A 21,712-nucleotide genomic window follows, 5' to 3' on the forward strand; every position below is an offset into this window, starting at 1 on the left:
AGAAAACCATGGTCAATATGATTAGCTCAGTTAATGCTTTCAAACGCAAAATGCAACATCTGTCCTCAAAGCTGCAGCACCTTGATTTGGGGAACATCCAAAACCTCGCGTCAGAGCTGGAGATGCAATGGAAGGCGTGTGCGCATCTTGACAGCATCCGCTACACAGAGCAGATTGAAAATTGCCTGTCAGACTTTGACAGATGGTTTCAAGACTCAGCTTTACTTGAGTCAATCGACACATTTAAGTGTTATCTATTTAGGGAAGATGTGGAGGGTGATTCACTCCCATCAAAAATTGCAACACTGTTTCACCTAAAACTCCTCTACAGTGGAGGATGAGATTTTGACACTACAGGATAACATTTAGCTGAAGTCCAGGGCTCATGGATAGTTTTGGAACTTACACACAGAGGAAAAGTACCCAAACATGAGGAAATGTGCTACCTCCTTGACTGCATTATTCGGCTCTACTTACAGTATTTATGCGAGTCAGCCTTTTCCCACATGAAGATTATTAAATCCAAATACTGTAGTGACCGTAAATGTATTGAATTGTAATTCAGTTATGCAAGGTACGACAACATATACTTTATGTATAAAGTATACTCGGCATATATATATAATTTTTAATGTAGGCAGATCATTTTGACCTGGTCATTTTAAAAGTAGGTCACAAGCTGAAAAAGTGTGGGCACCCCTGGTATAAGGCTTTTCCTAATCATTTTGGTTATTTAAGTTATTATTTTTGGAGTTTGTGCCCAGGAGTTGGAGCATTACAAGATTTATTTTTATAATCATAAAATATATGTGCTGGACTGTCTAATATGACAACAGTTCAAATGGGAGTATTGCAACCAAGAACACCTGCACAGCCCACCATTGTGATTTCCCCTCAATAGGGAGCAATCTGTGGCTCTTGCCCGAACAGCTAGATTGTGACTGTAAAACAATGTCTATCATCCAAATAGTAGCGTCATTCCAGTTCTCATTCATTCACTCATTCTGAAGCTCATTTAATCCAATTCAGGGACACAGAGAAGGCGCAATGCAGGAAACAGCTGTGGACAGGATCCAAGCCCAATACAAGGCATGCACACACCCACACTACACTCAAAAGAGGCCATTTTTGAATTTGCCAACCAATCATGGACAGCATTGCTTTAGTGACATGGTAGAAAGGCTAGAATATCACACAAACATGGGAACAAAGAGCACACAGGTTCAGATCAGGAGCAAGGACATTAACCCAGCATGACGCATCCGTGAGGCAGCAGCACTAGCCACCATGCAACCATGTCACCTCTTAGGATTAGAAGCTGAACTTAAACAATATATTGTGTAATACACCTACTCCTGGGCATAAACTCCAAAAACAATAACTTTAATATTTGAAAGTTATACAATTTTAATTGATTATGAACCATAATGAACACGGGAAGTATTATAAAAAAAGTATGAAGAAAGTAAAGGGCAATAGTTGCTGTTGGCCAGTTGTACCTAACTATTTAAGTATTTATCTTTGTTATCTAGTAGGCCTGTTTGTCTGCTTGCAAGCCTTCAAAAAGCAAAAACATACTCCCATCTCACCTCACAGTCACTCTCAGGAAAACATTTTACTGTACTTAATTCTTGTCACTGTCCTACATTGTAACATCAGGGCTCAATTGGCCCTGGCAGGCAGCAGTCATTTATCTACCTTAATAAAAGGATAAGTGTCTATCTGTCTGTCTGTGTGCCCATCTAGTTGCTATGTTTCTGTCATTCCAATAGATTGCTCATCATAAACATTTTCAGTAATAAAATGCATTAACATGTGTCATTCCAAAAGATGGAGTATAATAAACATCAACTCAGCTTTTATGAATCTCATGCCAAATGGCATATAAAAGAGACAAATGCATTGTATGGTGCACTGCGAATGTTAACGCCAGGGTCTTTGTTGATTACTTAGATTTCAACCCGACTTTGACAGGTAGTACAACTAATACATGTTATAAGAGTTTAGTCCTAATTCACACCCTGAGAAACTTTATAGTCAAGGACTGCTCAAAAGAATATAATGGTATCTGGAGAATTCACTGGTTCTACTGCAGTCCAACTGCTTTACCTAAGATTGAAATGCTCATAGAACATTTTCGGGTAGTCTAACTTCTAATGTAAGTAAAAGAGCACACCTATACATCCATTCATCCAACCATTCGTCATCCTTCCATCTTGCCTTTGATCCATTCATTTTCTCCAGAGCAGAATTCCAAGATGCTGGAGAATGTTGTATTAATCTGCTGAAATAGGCCTTCCTGCCTTTCTTGCTATCCCCCACTTATCACCTGCACTATCTTGCACTGGTGTCCTCAGTGATTCTTTCTCCAGAGCAGATGCAGAAGTGCAGATTCCATATTTACCTCCATTGGCCTATAAAGGTTCACCCCAGTCTCTCACATATAGCTCCTTTAGGTGTACTTTGTCAGCCCATAGGGTTTGTGTGTGCATGTTTGCAGTGATTCAAAATTCTTAGGTTTCACAAAACTAAGTTACCAATATTCTGAAGCTAAAGGACAATAGTTACCTACAGTAGGTCAACTGTTGAAATTAATATTAATGATATTGTGTTAGGGTGTCACGGTGACGCAGTGGGTAGCACTGCTGCTTCGCAGTTAGGAGTTAGGTTCGCTTCCCGGTTCCACCTTGCGTGGAATTTGCATGTTCTCCCCGTGTCTGTGTGGGTTTCCTCCGGGTGCTCCGGTTTCCTCCCACAGTCCAAAGACATGCAGGTTAGGTGCATTGGCAATTCTAAATTGTCCTTAGTGTGTGCTTGGTGTGTGTGTGTGTGTGCCCTGCGGTGGGCTAGCGCCCTGCCTGGAGTTTATTTCCTTCCTTGCGCCCTGTGTTGGCTGGGATTGGCTCCAGCAGACCCCCGTGACCCTGTAGTTAGGATATAGTGGGTTGGATAATGGATGGATGGATGGATATTGTGTTAAATTTTAATGCATTGGGTTGATTTAAAGGTTTCTTCTTGTTCCATTATGACCGACTCCTTTATTGGTAATCTACACAAGTGATCCACCCTTAATGAACTTTTGTTCCGTCTCCTTCTACTTCCTTTACACTGCTTAGTGTTTGATTTACCAGGTATGACTGTGCAACCTTTAAAGGCCCAATTGAGCACTTAGAGTTTAGGTCAGCTGAACTGTTTGTTCTTTGCTGTGCATAGTTCAGAGTAACCTCACGCAATGATGCCATTTATTGTACGTTCATATTCACATCATGAATGTCTCATATTAAACACGAAAGAAATGTGCACATCTGGTTCTAAACAGTTATAAGCCAGCAGCTTGTTTGCTAGGGTAAGGAGAGTTGGAGAAGAAAAGCTATATGTGACATCATCTTTTGGTTTTGTACACACCACCATTACTGAAGAGCGCCTGTGCAAATAGCTTGTCTTGATGATACCAGGGCAGTGTTGTGGTTATTTTTCTGCTTGCATAGCTTCATTCCTCTCCCACACATGAGAACAGCTGCCACTTACCAAAGAGAAATGTGCATTTTGTTTCAGTTGTAAAGAACAAAATTTAAAGGATAAGCCAGCATGCATACATCTCCTTCACCTGTGCGTATATGATACATGCTATAAATAACAACAATTTATTTTTTTGTAAAGCTCAAAATCGCACAAGGAATGCCTAAATGGTCTTTAACAGGTCCTGTTTTTGACAACCCCCACACAGCAGTGACTTTTATCTGAGAGGACAACAAAAAGGAGACAAAAATGTAAGAAATCTTGGGAAAGGCAATTCATAGAGAGAGACCCCCTTCCAGGTTGGCTGCACATGCAATTGTTGTAAAAAATGGGTAAATACAACACAAAGAATACAAGTAAACCTCTTCACAGAGCTAGATGGCCAGTCTATCATTGGCACCTCAGAAATACAACACAATAGTAGAAATTAATTTGCTTATTGCACAGCACTCCTCACCAACTGCAGGAGCAGAGTCCCATGACAACTCAAGGCAAAATGCAGAAATAGATTATACCACTCACTAACTACAGTAGAATCACATGTGAGGATACATATTTATTCAAATACATCAAAGTAGAAGGTAATTAATAAAACTAATAAATAACAATATCTTTCTATCGGCTGATTGTAGAACCACTGCCAGAGTAGAAAAGGAGTCAGACAAGCCAGATGCAGTTAGAGTCCCGGAGACCTCAGCCAACTTATCCGCCTACCCTCTACCATTCTATAGCTGAGTTAGTGCTGGGCCAGCCAATCACATGAAAGGGCTCCTCTAACCCATGATTCCAGTGATCCTTTATCTGAAATGACATTTCCATGGTAGGCAAACACCTGGGTAGTACAGTAGTGGTAGAAAGTGCCATATGTGGATGCAGGAGAGACAAGATAGATAGATAGATAGATAGATAGATAGATAGATAGATAGATAGATAGATAGATAGATAGATAGATAGATAGATAGATAGATAGATAGATAGATAGATAGATAGATAGATCTCCTCAGTCTGTCAGTGGAGCAGGACAGTGACAGCAGTCTGTTGCTGAAGCTGCTCCTCTGTCTGGAGATAATCCTGTTCAGTGGATGCAGTGGATTCTCCATGATTGACAGGAGCCTGCTCAGTGCCCGTCCCTCTACCACGGATGTCAAACTGTTAAGCTCTGTGCCTACAATAGAGCCTGCCATTTTCACCAGTTTGTCCAGGCGTGAGGCGTCCTTCTTCTTTATGCTGCCTCCCCAGCACACCACAGCGTAGAAGAGGGCACTCGCCACAACCGTCTGATAGAACATCTGCAGTATCTTATTGCAGATGTTGATGGACGCCAGTCTTCTAAGGAAGTATAGTCGGCTCTGTCCTCTCTTGCACAGAGCATCAGTATTGGCAGTCCAGTCCAATTTATTATTCAGCTGCACTCCCAGGTATTTATAGGTCTGGATAAAGGATGGATGGAAAAGGATTTGAACGTAGCTAAAGCTGTTAGTAGCCAAGGAGGATAACAGCCTAATGGCTGCTATGGAACGATTTTTAATACAAAGCTGTATTATTAATGAGGTGCTGCTTTGCACATATATTTATTATGTTTTGTCATGTGAAGTCATTCTGCTTCATTCAAAGCTTTAATGGATAAAATAACACAACCAACAGAAATTTGGGTAACACTTTAGTTTAGGTAGGCCAAAAATGTATCTATAACTCATTTACTCTTATATAACAAGACTTTAACAAACACTTCTTTGAGTCTTCATAACACTTACAGAGCATCAGTAACATGTTTATTCATCTTTGCAATGTGACCCTCTAACAAAACTTTATTTTGGAGTGGTCTGGGACACATTTCTCTCGATATTAGATATTTAGCATACTGTAAGACCTGTGAATCTTTCATATTAACAAGTAATTTTACCATCTTGTCAATATGTCGAGATGAACAACCAATCTACTGATGTTTTATAAGACTTACTAAGACCAAAAGAAGCCTTTGTTAAGGTCTTGTTACATAAGAGTAAATGAGTAATAGATGCTTTTTTTTTTTTTTTCAGCTCTTTTAATCTTTTCTCATAATTCCTCCCCTGAAGCCCTGGAATTGGCCTAGTTACTCTTCTCTGGACTTTTTCCAGTGCTGTTATGTCTTTTTCATAGCCGGAGACCAAAACTACACCCAGTACTCGAGATGAGGCCTCACCAGTGCGTTGTAAAGCTTCAGCACAACCCTCTTGGACTTGTACTCTACACATCATGCTACATAGCCTAACATTCAATTAACCTTCTTAATGGCTTCTGAACATTGTCTGGAAGTTGGTAGTGTCAAGTCCACTATGACTCCTAAATCCTTCTCATAAGGTGAACTTTCAATTTTCAGACCTTTCATTGTGTTACTTCCTACATGTGATACTTTACATTTATTTACATTAAATTCATCTGCCACAAATCAGCCCAAACTAAACTAAACTAATGTGCTATCAAAATTTGTGTAAACACAAATGGAGTTTACAGTTGAGGACATACATTCTAAATGAGTGCCTTTCATAACACATAGATAATTCAGATAATTCCGGATACAAAACACTATTATTGTCAAAAGCGGCAGAAATGCTAAAGACCAAATTTATTGAAATAAACTAATACTTTTATCATGGCCACTATGGGCAATTTTTGACAGCTCTAGAAACTGCTAGTATTAAATAGGCATAACAGAAGAGAGTGGATGTTAGTTACATTTTTATGGTATTATTCCACACTGCTTCACCCATAATCTGTTTTAATGGATGAAATAATGATAGAAAACATTCATGAGAAGCATACTGTTAAAAAACACTTCTTTGACTCATCAGCAGCTTTAAAACTTACAAACATTTTAAGCAATCAGTCAGTTTTATAGTGCCAACTATAATAGTGAGGATAATGTAAAAAGGTGGAAAAATGTAATACTAAAGTGAGAGCTGCTGTTGACATAGTTGCACCTGAAAAGTCAGCTAAAAAATCTTCTAGCATTTTAATACCATGGAAGACCCAAAGAGTGACTTAGTCATAGAGCTGAGCGTAAATGGAGGAAAACTAAACTGTTTATCCACTATGAGATATTGAAGGCTAAAATAACAGAATACAATAACACAGTCCGTCTTGAGAGGTGCTGTTAATTCTCTAAGATTATAAATAACAATGCTAGTAATCCCAGAGTCTTATTTTCTACGATTGATCGTCTGCTAAACCCAGGTAACACAAAGGAATGCCTCCAAAATACTTCCAGTGAAACCTGTGAGGCTATTGCTGTATTTTTCAATCAAAACATTAATTATTATTAGAAATAACATAATACATCCCCCCAACACTGCAGATCCTCCTAAGCCCCAGTACTCCGTTAAAAAACAAATTAAATTCTTTCACCAGGATAGATTTGCTTGATTTACATAGAATAATCTCTCAAATGAAACCCTCCACCTGCGTCCTTGACCCAATACCAACAAGTTTTTTCAAAGAAGTATCAGGCGTGCTAATTGATAATATTCTTGACATAGTTAATTCGTCATTAGATACGGGGGTCTTCCCAGACTGTCTTAAGACTGCTGTAGTTAAACCCCTACTCAAGAAAAATAATCTTGACCCTCTGCCTTTGAAAATTTTAGACCCATCTCTAACCTGCCCTTCTTAAGTAAAATTCTAGAGAAGGCAGTCATTATGCAGTTAAATGACCACCTCAATAAACATGCTATTCTTGATAAATTTCAGTCAGGTTTTAGAACAAATCACAGCACAGAAACTGCACTCGTTAAAGTAGTAAATGACTTGGGTGAATGCAGACAGAGGCCATTTATCTGTTCTCATCCTCTTAGATCTGAGTGCTGCATTTGACACCATTGATCACAATATTCTTAGAAATCACCTTAGTCAATGGGTGGGCCTCTCTGGCAGTGTCTTAAATTGGTTTGAATCCTACCTGGCAGGGAGAAAATTCTTTGTGAGTTGTGGTAATCACATCTCAAAGACACATGATATCCGATATGGTGTTCCACAAGGCTCTATCCTGGGTCTGCTGCTTTTCTCAATCTACATGCTTCCGTTAGGTCAGATTATCTCAGGTTACAACGTGAGCTACCACAGCTATGCTGATGACACACAGCTGTACTTATCAATAGCACCTGATGACTCCGACTCTCTCGATTCACTAACACAATGTCTTACTGGTATTTCTGAATGGATGAATAGTAATTTTCTCAAGCTAAATAAAGAGAAAACTGAAATTTTAGTGATTGGCAATAATGGATACAATGAGGTTATCAGAAATAAACTTGATGCATTAGGATTAAAAGTCAAGATGAAAGTAAAAAAACTTAGGGGTAACTGTTGACTGTAACCTGAATTTTAAATCACATATTCATCAGACCACTAGGACAGCATTTTTTCACTTAAGAAACATAGCAAAAGTTAGACCTCTTATATCATTGAAAGATGCTGAGAAATTAATTCACGCTTTTGTTTTCAGTCGACTAGATTACTGTAACGCACTCCTCTCAGGACTACCCAAAAAAGACATAAATCACTTGCAACGAGTGCAGAATGCAGCTGCTAGAATCCTAACTAGGAAAAGAAAATTCAAACACATTTCTCCAGTTTTGATGTCACTACACTGGTTAACTGTGTCTTTCAGAACTGACTTTAAAATTCTGCTTATGGTTTATAAAGCCTTAAATAATCTCGCTCCATCTTATATATCGGAATGTCTGACACGTTATATTCCAAATCATAACCTTAGATCCTCAAATGAGTGTCTCCTTAGAATTCCAAAAGCAAAACTTAAAAGAAGTGGTGAGGCGGCCTTCTGCTGCTATGCACCTAAAATCTGGAATAGCCTGCCAATAGGAATTCACCAGGCTAATACAGTAGAGCACTTTAAAACCCTGCTGAAAACATAGTACTTTAAATTGGCCTTATTATAACTTCACTTTAATTTAATCCTGATACTCTGTATGTTCAATTCATTATAATAAATATTCATAGTGGCTCTAAAATCCGTACTGACCCCTACTCTCTCTTCTGTTTTTTTTTCCGGTTTCTATGTAGTGGCGATCTGTGCCATCACCACCTACTCAAAGCATCATGATGCTCGAACATTGATGGACTAAAAGCCAGAAGTCTACATGACCATCATCATCAAGTCCTTCCATGAGAACCCTAAATCCAAAGAGGACTGTTTCATTTATGTTAGGTAGAATGCCCAGAGGGGACTGGGCAGTCTAATGGTCTGGAATCCCTGCAGATTTTATTTTTTTCTCCAGCTGTCTGGAGTTTTTTTTTGTTTTTTCTGTCCACCCTGGCCATCAAATCTTACTCTTATTCTATTTTAATTAATGTTGACTTATTTTATTTTCTTACTGTGTCTTTTATTTTTCTATTCTTCATTATGTAAAACCACTTTGTGCTATATAAATAAATGTTGTTGGTGAAAACAGCACTACAGGAACACAACCAGCAGAAACGTACAGTGTATAGACACAAAATGCACAAGGGTTTCAGAAAATCTACAGAAGCTAAACAATCAACTCAGAATATTTGAAGACACTCACAAACAACATACATATGATAAAAATTATATTTTTTAAAATATGTAGGCCGATCTCTATCATGGCAATTCCACATGACCACATAAAATATACATTTTTTCTTTAAAACTGAGTTTTAATTTATTTTAATCTAGTGAGTTTTGTTTTTACAGAGCAACCGAGGGGACACGGTGTATTCTTTTTTTCTGGTGAGTATCACATAGTATCTCGTGATCAGCACACGTTATCTTGTACACACCACTTACTATTTCGTGCCCTTCTGAAAGACCTGGGTTACCTTTCCAATCTATTATTATCATCACTTGACTCACTTGAGATAAAATTGCTTACTTTTCTTTTATTTCTCCAATTGGAGCACAAAGTGTGATTTGCTCATTGTCACACATTGCCAGTAGCAGAGCTCGAACCCACAACCTCAGGTTTAGAAGTCCAAAGCTTTGACCTCTACACCGCAATGCCTATTCCTGTCTGTGAGTTTGAATGTTCTGTCAATTTTTCTTATAATTCCCTTTCATTTCACATTCTGGAGATGCACATGTTAAGTTAATTGATCAAATTGTCCCAATTCGACTAGGTGTGAGGTGCATGTGTGAGTGAATTTGTCCTACAATGAACTGGAACATTGGGATTGGGTCAGATACTGCTGATGAAAATATTTTCTTTCTGTAGTAAAAGAAAATATAGAGAATTGATATTGAAAAGTTCAAGCTAAAAGGACAAGCCAGAATATGTAAATACGCAGACTTGGAGGAGAAAAGAGTCCAAAGTGTCCAAGTACTAAAGCTGAAACACAATGAGCAGAAAATTGGCTTCAGATGATTGATTTTCACTTTGAGAGAAGACACACGGCTTTGCTCCCATCATGAACATGTCAATGTCCTTCAAATTTCTGCCTGATCCTGAAACAGCTTATGCTGCATCCTTGTCCTCATTGGAACTCCAAATACCCCCTTGTGACATCAGAATTTCCAGTTTCTGTTCACATTATCTTTCACTTGAAATTATCAAGGTCAGCCAAAAGACTCTTCTTTAGCTGTTCGAAAACTTGGAAAAAGTACTTACAAAGTTATTAACACTTTATTTGCGAAAATAATGAGAAAATAAAACACATTACTGAAAATATGATTTACTGTAACATAGCCTGTGCCCGGTGACTGTTCTGCCTGACTGATATGATGAAAGAGCCAGTGGTGCAATGTATGTCCCCATATAAAAACCATTGTTTACTTTGAGATTTGTAATTGTGACTCCTATTTCTGATCATTCAGACGCTATTCAAATTCACCTCATTTCTCCAATATAACATCAATTCAAGATTTGAAGGTTCCTAAAGTCATGCTCTTCTACCGCACTACTTGGTAATTTATTCCACGGTCTGTGTTAATTATCTTCTATATGTATAATTCACTAAGGCAAGACAACCTTGAAAAGCACGCCGGAAGGGGCGTGGATTCACTAAGCCGCCGACAAGTGAGACACCTATGGCGCACGCAGGAAGGAGCCATGCCCACCAACTCCAAGACCATTGGATATGACGACAACTCGCAGGGCCACGCCCACCAAGTCGGACGCGAGGACACAGAAAAAGTGGCGTCATTTATATTCGGCTGTCGTGGAGGCCACATGCGGTGCAGGTCAGGTTAATGCCATGTTCATGTCATGCACCTCCGAGCTACGTTGACTGTTCATAGAAGCATGTCACACTGACAATCCAAGACATTGACCCTTCCGACTGCCTTCCAGCATACAGATCCTCCAGTGGTCATCAAGATTGGCAATAAGACACTGGGGAACACACAATCCTTCCCCTACCTTGGAAATATAATATCTAGTGATGCCTCTATGTCTAAAGAAAATGGGAACCACCTTCAACTAGCTTCAAGGTTGTGGTATAACATACAGCATGTATATCAACACTCCTTTTTAGATGTGAGTCCTGGACACCCTACCACAAGCAAAACCAAACAAGCCCTGCATCCAGGAGATCCTGGGCATTACTTGGGAGGACAGGGTTCCACACACTAAAATTCTGGAACACTGATCTTCAAAAAACATTGAGGTCATGCTGCTCAACTGTGTCCCCCGCTGGATCAGGCACGTTATCCAAATAGATGAGTCTCGGCTTCCCTGGTGGACCTGTATGGTGAGCTTGCTGAAGGATCCCGACCTCAAGGTGGGTGTCTGGATGCAGATCACTACAACCACACAGAATTAGTTTGGAATCACCAATCAATCTAATCAGCACCTACCTGCTGATGTAGGAGAAAAACCAAAGTACCAGTAGAAAAACCCAAGCAGACACAGACAGAACCAACTCCATACATATAGCAACTGGGCATGGAGTTCAAATCTCCTGGGTACTGAATCCATGACCTGCAGTGGGCTGGCACCCTGCCCAAGATTTGTTTCCTGCCTTATGCCCTGTGTTGGTTGGGATTGGCTCCAGTAGAACACTGTGACCATGTAGTTAGGGTGTAGTGGGTTGGATAATGGATGAATGGATGAATCCTTGAGACAGCAGTGTTTACCACTGTGCCACCAAACAGCCTAACTGCATCAATACAATTTTAAATTTAAGAACATTTTGTATACTGCTGTTGAGTAAGTAGTGATCTGTTAGTTTCTAGCTTTGACACAAAAAAACATTAAACTAAAAATGAGTGGGCTCATCTCTTTAATGTTCCTAATTTAAAACATTTTTTATTTTGCTTATATGTGATATTTGTTGTGATTTCCACATTTTGAGTCTACTGTATATAAAGTGACACAGCCCTGTCTTTCTAGTTTTGTGGTAAGGCGACTATGAAACAGTTAATAAGAACTTGACTTGGAAAGTAGAGGATTTGGGAAGATACTCTAATGTTATTTTTCATAGTGTCTTGTATTTTATTGGTTTAAAATGGGCATTCTTGGCACATAAGACGGATTAATTTAATATCTTGTCTAATTTATTATGTTCTATTTTTTTAAGGAATTAAACCTTAGTGAATTATGACTTTTAAACGTAATACACTGTCAAATCATCCTAGCACTGCCAGAGACCCTAATGCTTTCCATACCGTCTGCCTTATGTATTGAGTTTTGCCCTATATACGTAAATTTAAAAACATGAACAAAAGCATATGGGGAAAGGAAATCCATCAAATCTAGTCAACAGTGAGTTTCGCTGAAGTTTCCCACAGATAAGGGTGGCTTCAAAGCCAAACGGAAACTGGAGCCTAATAAGGTACATCCTTTAAGTTTCCTGTTTGATTGACCTCTACTACACACGTGTAGAGGTCTCCATGTTAGAAACATCCATGGTAGAGAAAAAGTTTTCTTTTCTCCGGTAATGAAGAGAGACCAACACACCCATCATAATACCTGAGTCGTGAGATTCAACGAAGAGTAAATATTATCACAGCATGGCTTTTGGGCTGTTACATGTGTTATTAAATTAATATAAAAGATGATGTTTGAATGGAAAACAACTGGAAGCATTTTGATTATGTCCAGATAATTAGTCATATGTGGTAGTCAGCATCCACTTTCTTGCTAGTGTGGTTAAAGCCACCCAAAACATACATAGGAGTATTCATTTTTGTAGCAATTCAAGACACAGATCTTGTAAGCACACTCAGCTTTATATTATAATTTGGAAAAGTTAACTATAATCTAGCCACTGCTGAATTCCATTGATCAAATGTATTATCACAGGTGTCGGAGCCTATCCTGGCAGCATCAGGCACAAAGAAGCAATTCAAACTTTATGGAGAGCCAGTCCACCGCTGAACACACTCATTCCCACAAACCAGCGCTCACTCACATTGGAGGCAGCATTTGAGTTGTGTGCAATTTATTAACATCCACATCTTTGGAGTGTGAAATGAAAATTGGAGGGAAAGAATCCACATAGACAAAGGATGAATGTACAAATACCAGATAGGGCCGCTATTTAGTTTTTTTTTTTAATTATAAGCTTATAGTCACTGAACAAATTATTAGGAACATGTGTAACACCTGCTTATCCATGTAATTATCTAATCAGCCAATCATGTGGCTGCAGTGCAGTGCATAAAATCTTGCAGATACAGGTTAAGTGGTCCAATTAATGTTCACATCAAAGACCAGAATGAGAAAATACATGATGTCAGTCGTTTAGACAGTGGCATTAATGTAGATGCCAAATGAGCATTTCTGTAACTGCCGAACTCCTGTGATTTTCACATAGAACAGTCTCTAGAGCTTAGTCAGAATAGTAAGAACAAAAGACGTTCAGTGAGTTGCAAATGCTTTGTTGATGACAGAGGTCAATGGAGAATAGCCAGACTGGTTTGAACTCCCTGAAAGGCTACAGTAACTCCAATAACCAGTCTGTACAACTGCAGTGAGCAGAAAAGTATCTCAGAATGCACAACACATTGAGGCAGATGGGCTACAACAGCAGAAGACAACGTCGAGTTCCACTCCTATCAGCCAAGAACAGAGAGCTGAGGCTACAGTGAGCACAGGCTCACCAAAGCTGGACATGTGAGTACCGAAAAAACATAACCTGGTTTGATGAATCTTGATTTCTGCTGAGGCGCACAGATTTTAAGGTCAGAATTTGGCCCCAACAGCATGAATACATACACCCTAAGTGTCTTATGTCAACAGTCCAAGTTGCTGGTGGTGTGATGATGTGGGGATTTTTTTCTGGGTTCACTTCACGCCCATAAATACAAATCAGTCATTGCTTGAATTCTATGGTCTATTTGAGTACTGATCCTGACCATGTGCATCACTTCATCGCCACAAGTCACCCATTATTCAAACATCATCCCAAACTGGTTTAATGATCATGAGAATTAGTTCAGTGTTCCTCAGTTATCTTCCCAGTCACCAGAATAAGGTAGAACATCATTTGGGAGGTGGTGGAAAAGGAAATTCACAGCATGAAAGTTCAGCTGATAAATCTTCAGAAATTGTGTGATGCAATCATGTCAACATGGACGAGAATCTTTAAGGAATGTCTCCAACATCTTGTGGAATTCATGCCATGAAGATTTCAGGCTGTTTTGAGAAAAGCCCAACCCAGTATTAGTACTGTGTTCCTAATAATTTGTTCAGTGAGTATATTTCTATAATATTTTGAGGTCTTATGTGGCATATTAAAGAAGTGGCAGAGAAGTATGTAAATGTTGTACAGGATATGTATGAGGGAAGTGTGACAGTGGTGAGGACAGTGGTAGGATTGATGGATGCATTCAACGTAGAGATGGGATTACATCAGGGATTGGCTCTGAGCCCTTTCTTATTTTCAATGGTGATGGACAGGTTGACAGATGAGATTAGACAGGAGTCCCCATTGACTATGATGTTTACTGATGACATTGTGATCTGTAGCGATAGTAGGGAGCAGGTTGAGGAGACCCTGGAGAGGTGGAGATATGCTCTAGAGAGGAGAGGAATGAAGGTCAGTAGGAACAAGACAGAATACATGTGTGTAAATGAGAGGGACGTCACAGGGATTTGTGACAGACGGGTATCAGCAAGAGTGAAAGGGAAGGTCTACAGGACGGTAGTGAGACCAGCTATGTTATATGGGCTGCAGATGGTGGCACTGACCAGAAAGCAGGAGACAGAGCTGGAGGTAGCAGAGTTAAAGATGCTAAGATCTGCACTGGGTGTGACAAGGATGGACAGAATTAAAAATGAGGACATTAGAGGCATTAGAGGGTCAACTCAGGTTGGACAGTTTGGAGACAATGCCAGAGAGGCAAGATTGCATTGGTTTGGACATGTGCAAAGGAGAGATGCTGGGTATATTGGGAAAAGGACGCTAAGGATAGAGCTGCCAGGCAAGAGGAAAAGAGGAAGGCCTAAGAGAAGGTTTATGGCTGTGGTGAGAGAGGACATGCAGGTGATGGGTGTAACAGAACAAGATGCAGAAGACAGAAAGATATGGAAGAAGATGATCCACTGAAGGCAACCCCTAAAGGGAACATCCAAAAGAAGAAGAAGAAGTAGCATATTAAATACCTAAAATGGTAACATTTTCAGACACTTGCTACATAACTAGATTTTCACTTTTTGCTGTGTTCTGCATTATTGTTCACCCTAAATATCCCATATTATGTCTTAGGTAATAACTAAATATTGAAAATGTTAAATATGTTAGACCAGTGATTTCATCATCATGTTTTTGGTCAGTACTTAATGGATCTTAAAGCATATTGCAGTACTGTGAAAATGTGCTACATAATGTCTTACGTAATTATTTGATTGAAATAAGGTCATAATAAATTATATAAAATGAATTTACATCAAGGTGACATGGTGGTTCAGTGGTCAGCATTGTTACCTCATGAATCCACTGCTTTGACTTCAAATCTCATGCCCATTTGTTGTGTTAATATGGAGTTTACACGTTTCTCTTATGCCTACGTGGACCCCGGGAGTACTCTGGCTCTCTCTCTTTTAACATTTGTGAAGGTAAGGGCACTTGGCAATTCGGAATTAGCCCGCCGTGATACTGAATTGGCTTGAAAATGTAATGTAATGAAGTCTAAAGTGACTCCAGTAATATTGCATTAAAGAAAAAAGTTATGTTATTAGGTGAAATAATATCACACATGTCCCCCTTTTTCTGTATAAAAATCAAAGTCTGCTTATATGGTTCTTTAACCCTTACTGGCATTATTGGGTTAAAATATTGGGCGTGATGAAATATCTAACTGTGAGATTAATTGAAAATAAATTATTTATACAACAAGGTTCAGCTGACCCCTGACAAGCTCCAGAGGTACTGACACCTGCAGCAACACACACACCACTATTCTCCATGGAGTACAAAATGCAAAATGACTGACACATCTGCTGAGCTAAAGTTTTGCACCCACCACTAGATAGGCAGACTTAGATGGCTTTGGAGGACAGGAGCAGTAATGTCATCTAACTGCTGGATCACTTCACACTTACATTGATTTTATTAAGCTGCCTGTCATCTCCAGTTCAAACTGTCACTTTTGCAAGAATTCTCAATCTTCTGGGAAGCTTACTGCCACGAGGAGCCTCCAGGTCAGCCCTCATTATTATGGAGCATTCATAGTTCATAGTATTTTTATCCTTAGTTAGAAAGTGCAAGTTTTGATTTCCTTGAATTTTGTTACAGGAAAAATAACTTTATGTTTGTGATTTAATAATAGAAAAATGTAAGCTCTGCTAATGAGATGGAAATAGGTAAGTCAGGTACTCATTTTGGGTGAGAAGGAAGGCGAGAGTGTCTGCCTTTTATTAGATTGTTATTCAAAAAACAGTTCTCAGTTCAGTTGCTGACTCTTTCATTGGGCTTTTAATTCATCACTTTTGTAAAGGGATCAGCTTAGCGGCAAAAAAACTGACACCTGCAAGGAACCTCTCAGCTAAAATGTACACTTTCATGGAGCTCCATCTTAGCTGCTGGGCACTTGGAGAAGACCTTTCTCTCTTGAATGAAATCTGTCTTCTTTTTGTTTTTATTTAAGGATATATAAATTGTAAGTAAATAACTGATAAATCTGGAAATTGTAATTTGTGACTGCATGAACACAGGTAGTACAATTTGTTACATATTTGATGATATTAGTTGTTATGCAAGTAAATATCATTTTTAAGCGAATCATTAAATCAATATCTCTGTCTGTTACTGGTGAGCCAAGAAGTTAAGATTAATCATTCCTTGCCTAACTGAAATCCCTTAAGGGCTCAAAGGAACACCTTTATTAAGTCATCTACTAGTGGTCTGGATTGAAGTAAATAAGTAAAAGTCAAGACAGTCTCAGTCAAAGAAGCAGCCTGTCATTAGAGGTCCCAAGGGTTATGAGGGGGACAATATGGACAGGTAAGAGTTTACAGGTAACAGGTGTATAACGGATCTTTGCATTTCTTCCTAGCCCCTATTAAGAAATGAACCAAATGAATCGATGTGTACCATTTGTGTTACATCCATCTCACAGGTGGTGATGTGATGACACAATAAAACAGACATTTTCGTAGCCCAACTGAACAATTACAGGGTAGCAGAATGTCTGATTTTATTCTGGCAGAATGGGTCCAAACTGGACTGAGTGCAGGTCACAATCACAGACATAGCTGAGACAATGTAATGTTGGCAGTCAACCTTACATTTGTGTTTTATAATGGAGGAGGAAAACTGGAGAACAGCAGGAGGAAATCTAAAGCGGGTATCACATATGATATGGGCAATTCAATCAAAGAAGAGTGACAATATGATGAGCTGAGTGGAACATGGAAGATACAACTTAACCAATGGAAATTTTTCGTGAACCCTCTTCCAAATAACATATACTTGTTGGAGAACTTGTATATAATTATGTTACTGAGATTTACCAATTTGTGAGTCCTGGCTTGGCAGGAAACAGATAACTAATTTTGTGAGACAAACTGGGTGATGCATACAAATGGCAAAACAAAACAATTAAAATATAAGTGACTGAAACCCAGATGAGAGGTAAAATTCATTGTCAAAGTCAAAACTAGGTAAGATACGAAAATCAATTAGCAAAAAGAGAATTTTTTTCTGTTGAAAGGATTTGTCAATAGAGCTTGGTGCAAACACTGACCTTTCATCCTGTTGTGAGTATGAAATTGAGGTCATGACCCTGGAGACCACACTTCTAGAAACACGAGAGGCGACCCTAACGATGGTTACACAAAATGGCATCTCATACAGAAAAAGCAATAGGACCCAAAAAATTTGTCCCTGATTATGATATTGTGGCATTACCCTGACCAAATATCTAGGACGTTCATGAGATGATAGAAATTTCCTGGGCTAGAATTCAAGCCAGCACTTTCTGGAGCTATGAGACAGCATTATACCAGCCTTTGTAGCAATAACTCAACATGAATCAAATCATACTACATATAACTAAGAAGCAATTAGACAAATCAAGTCCTTTGTAGTTTCTTAAATTCACAAAATGGTTTGGCAGACTTTGTTGACACTTTCTCTGATGTTCAGGTACCTAACTACACTCCCATAACTGAGAGTGACCTGTTAACCTAACATTCACAGCTTTGTGATGTGACAGGAAAAGACCATCCAAACATGAAGGAAACATGCAAGCTCCACACAAACAGTGGACCTCAATGACCAGACTGGGATTTGAAGAGATGTGTTCACTGGTTTTCTTTAATATAGGTACAAATGTGATCAAAATGTGTGTTCAGTTAATGACCGGCATCTGATGATGAACTTGAAAAACCTGCTTTCTTAGACATGTGTCTTCTGATGTTTTTCTTTAAGATGTTATTCAGTTTTCCTGTGTGATTTAGTGAAGCACATCCACGTCAGTATCTTTTTAGTTTTTCTTAATAATTGATGTTTGTCTCTCATCGGTTTATGTGGCTTTGGCACCTCGCATTTCTGCTTGATCGAAAAAGTAAGCAAAAAGTTAACCGCAAAGCAGGAAACTCCACCCTAATAAATAACATCAGGTGCACATCTGGATTCAATCTCACCTAGACCCAGATAAAAATAGTGCCTGTCGCATTGTGATGGGCCATAGCTAAAAAACACCAGCCTGAGATCAAAGCCTCAAATAATAATAAGAGGAGGCCCTGTTGAGCCGACCTGGTGCCCAGCTAAAGAAACTTCATTGAAGTGCCTCCCCGTCTGGCCTGCTCACCGAGCTACACTTTGAACTGGAAGGGTTACTGCACACCTCTTAGAGATAAGCCCAACCGGTTAAAGATGCTGAAAGAATATGCTTCCAATCTAAATATAACACCCCCCTTCCAACTTCTACTCCCTCACTCTGTATTTCATATTCTTGGCACATGATTAATACTCTCAATGAGACAACACTGACAAGAAGACTGATATACTATGCGTATGCTTAAGAAAATTAAAAACATATTTAACGCTACATTTTAAGACATCCATCTGGAAAATCAGGTGCAGATTTAAAGTTCAAGCTTCACTTTTAATTGGAATTTTTTTCTGCACATCACTTTGTTCTTTAACGGACAACGTATGATTTGTGTTTTTGCTAAAACTGTGAACAAGGACTGCATTTGCTGAATAAACCTTTTATTTATATTTTTACAATATACAATACCTTTACCAACCTATAACTTTAAATAAGTCCACTGATTTCTTTTCAATGATTGCAATGACACCTCCTATTAGTGTAGTGGCTTGTTATATAGTTTTTAAATCTTATTAGAACAATAAGGGACCGTCTAAGCTGTTCAAAATTCAATAAATTCATATATTTTTATATGCGAGACTTTTGAAATGGAAATTAAATTAATCAATATGATTAGAGCTGAAGAAGAGTAACATACTGAGCAAGGTGAAAGCTGAAGGTATAACCTTGGGGTTTCGTATCAGCATCATTAACCAACAGACGCTGCTGACACAACAGAGGGTACAGACCTATAAATATCTGGGAGTGCAGCTGGATGACAAATTGGACAGGACTGCCAATACTGATGCTCTATGTAAGAAAGGTCAGAGCAGACTTTCTGAGAAGGTTGGCATCCTTCAACATCTGCAGTAAGATGCTGCAGATGTTCTACCTGACGCTTGTGGCGAGTGCCCTCTTCTACGCGGTGGTGTGCTGGGGTGTCAGCATAAAGATGAAAGACGCCTCACGCCTGGACAAACTTGTTAAGAAGGCAGGCTCTATTGTAAGAGTAAAGTTGGACAGTTTAACATCTGTGGCAGAGCGACGGTCACTAAGCAAACTCCTGTCAATCATGAAGAATCTACTGCATCCACTGAACAGTGTCATCTCCAGGCAGAGGAGTAGCTTCAGTGACAGACTTTTGTCACTGTCCTGCTCCACTGACAGACTAAAGAGATCGTTCCTCCCCCACACTATGTGACTCTTCAATTCTACCCGGGGGAGAAAATGCTAACATTAATTTTATTTTAATTTTTTTCATTTTTTTCATTTTATTACTATTTAATTTAATATTGTTTCTTTGTATCAGTATACTGCTGCTGGATTATGTGAATTTCCCCTTGGGATTAATAAAGTATCTATCTATCTATCTATCTATCTATCTATCTATCTATCTATCTATCTATCTATCTATCTATCTATCTATCTATCTATCTATCTATCTATCTATCTAATCGAAGAAATGGGAAAATGGAATTTGGAACCTAAATGCTGTTTTTCTACAGGATAATGTTTGAATCATCCATTCATGCATGCCTTCTCCAAGCCTACTGATTGATTTGCAAAATGGTGATGGTGCTTAGTCATGCACATCTTTTATTAGGGGTTGGTGGGGGGGGGTCAATATTTAGCAAAACACACACCCCCTGTTAGTTTAGAGACACTAGGTAGTATTACATGCACACCTTTGGAATGATGGAATACAAAAGGGCAGTACAATACAATATGACTTTTTTTTTTTGTATGGCACTCTTCACTTAGTGCAGAGGTAAACAATTCTCAATTAAAACACAAGTACAGATTTTACTAATGACTAAATACAGAACTGTACACATACAAATACAGATTTGTTAAAAAACACAAAGGACAAGGTAAAACTGATTAAACATAAATGGAAACCAACAATATCTGTCCATCAATTAACTGATGAACTACAGCCAAGTGACAACAGAGGAGATTAAAATGGTACAAGAGAAAGTTAAAAATGAAGTCACAGCCCTGTAGACCTCGGTCAACTGGCGGCCTACGTACTCCTGGGTTTTCTTTGGCAACATGTAAACCTTACAGTGACCAGGCTAAAATACAAATCCAGGACTGAAGAATGGTGAGACAGCTGCACCTACAGTGAAAACCAACATTTACATTACTGTAAATGTGTTAACAGGTTTGGAATAATTGTCAACATATTGCAAGCCCCCTCTACAGTCCTTTTTCTCAAATACCTTTGGATTGGTCAGTGGATGAACTATAAATCTTCATTACCCATCCGTTGGTAGGCCTTGGGGTTCATGTGAACAATAATTGTTGGTATCAAAAATTTTGGGAATGTTTACAAAAGAAAAAAAAATGTAAATGTAACATTATTTATTGTTCGACGTACTAGGATATACATTGTGATTTTATAGTAAGTGGACCCACTATCATTCATGGCTGAGATGTTCTTTTAGTGGAGGCAGTAGATCTTCCCCATGTTTGTTAGGCTTTACGGTATGAAGCTTTCCTTTCAGGAGTCTAAGGATGCGCCGTGCTGTGATAAACTTAGACTACCCTTGAACCTTTTCTGAAAGATAATGGTTTAACGTTCTTTAGTGATCTTCCCAGCCACTTGATCTCAATCCAAAAGAGCACCTTGGGATGTGATAGAACAGGAGATCAGCAGCATGAATGTGGAGCTGACAAATGTGCAGAAATACAAAGAAGCAATAATCGATATGGACCAGAATCTTAAAGGAATATTTCAAACATCTCGTGGAATCCAAAGGTGCTTTCTTTCTAGGAACCGTTTTCAGTAACCAGTGAGGCCATTTGTAGTCCCTGTTACTTTTTTTAGCTCTTACTGCAGGGTATGCACTTTTTGTTAACCACAAGTACTGGCGCCATCTTAGAAACCTGTTAGTAGTTTTGACTTTGGAGAGTTGTTGGTGACGATGGAGCACTGTATTTTGCACCACATCACTCTTCATAGCTACCTGCCTCGTGCAC

This window comes from Polypterus senegalus, chromosome 9, assembly GCF_016835505.1.
Source record: "Polypterus senegalus isolate Bchr_013 chromosome 9, ASM1683550v1, whole genome shotgun sequence".
NCBI lineage: Eukaryota > Metazoa > Chordata > Cladistia > Polypteriformes > Polypteridae > Polypterus > Polypterus senegalus.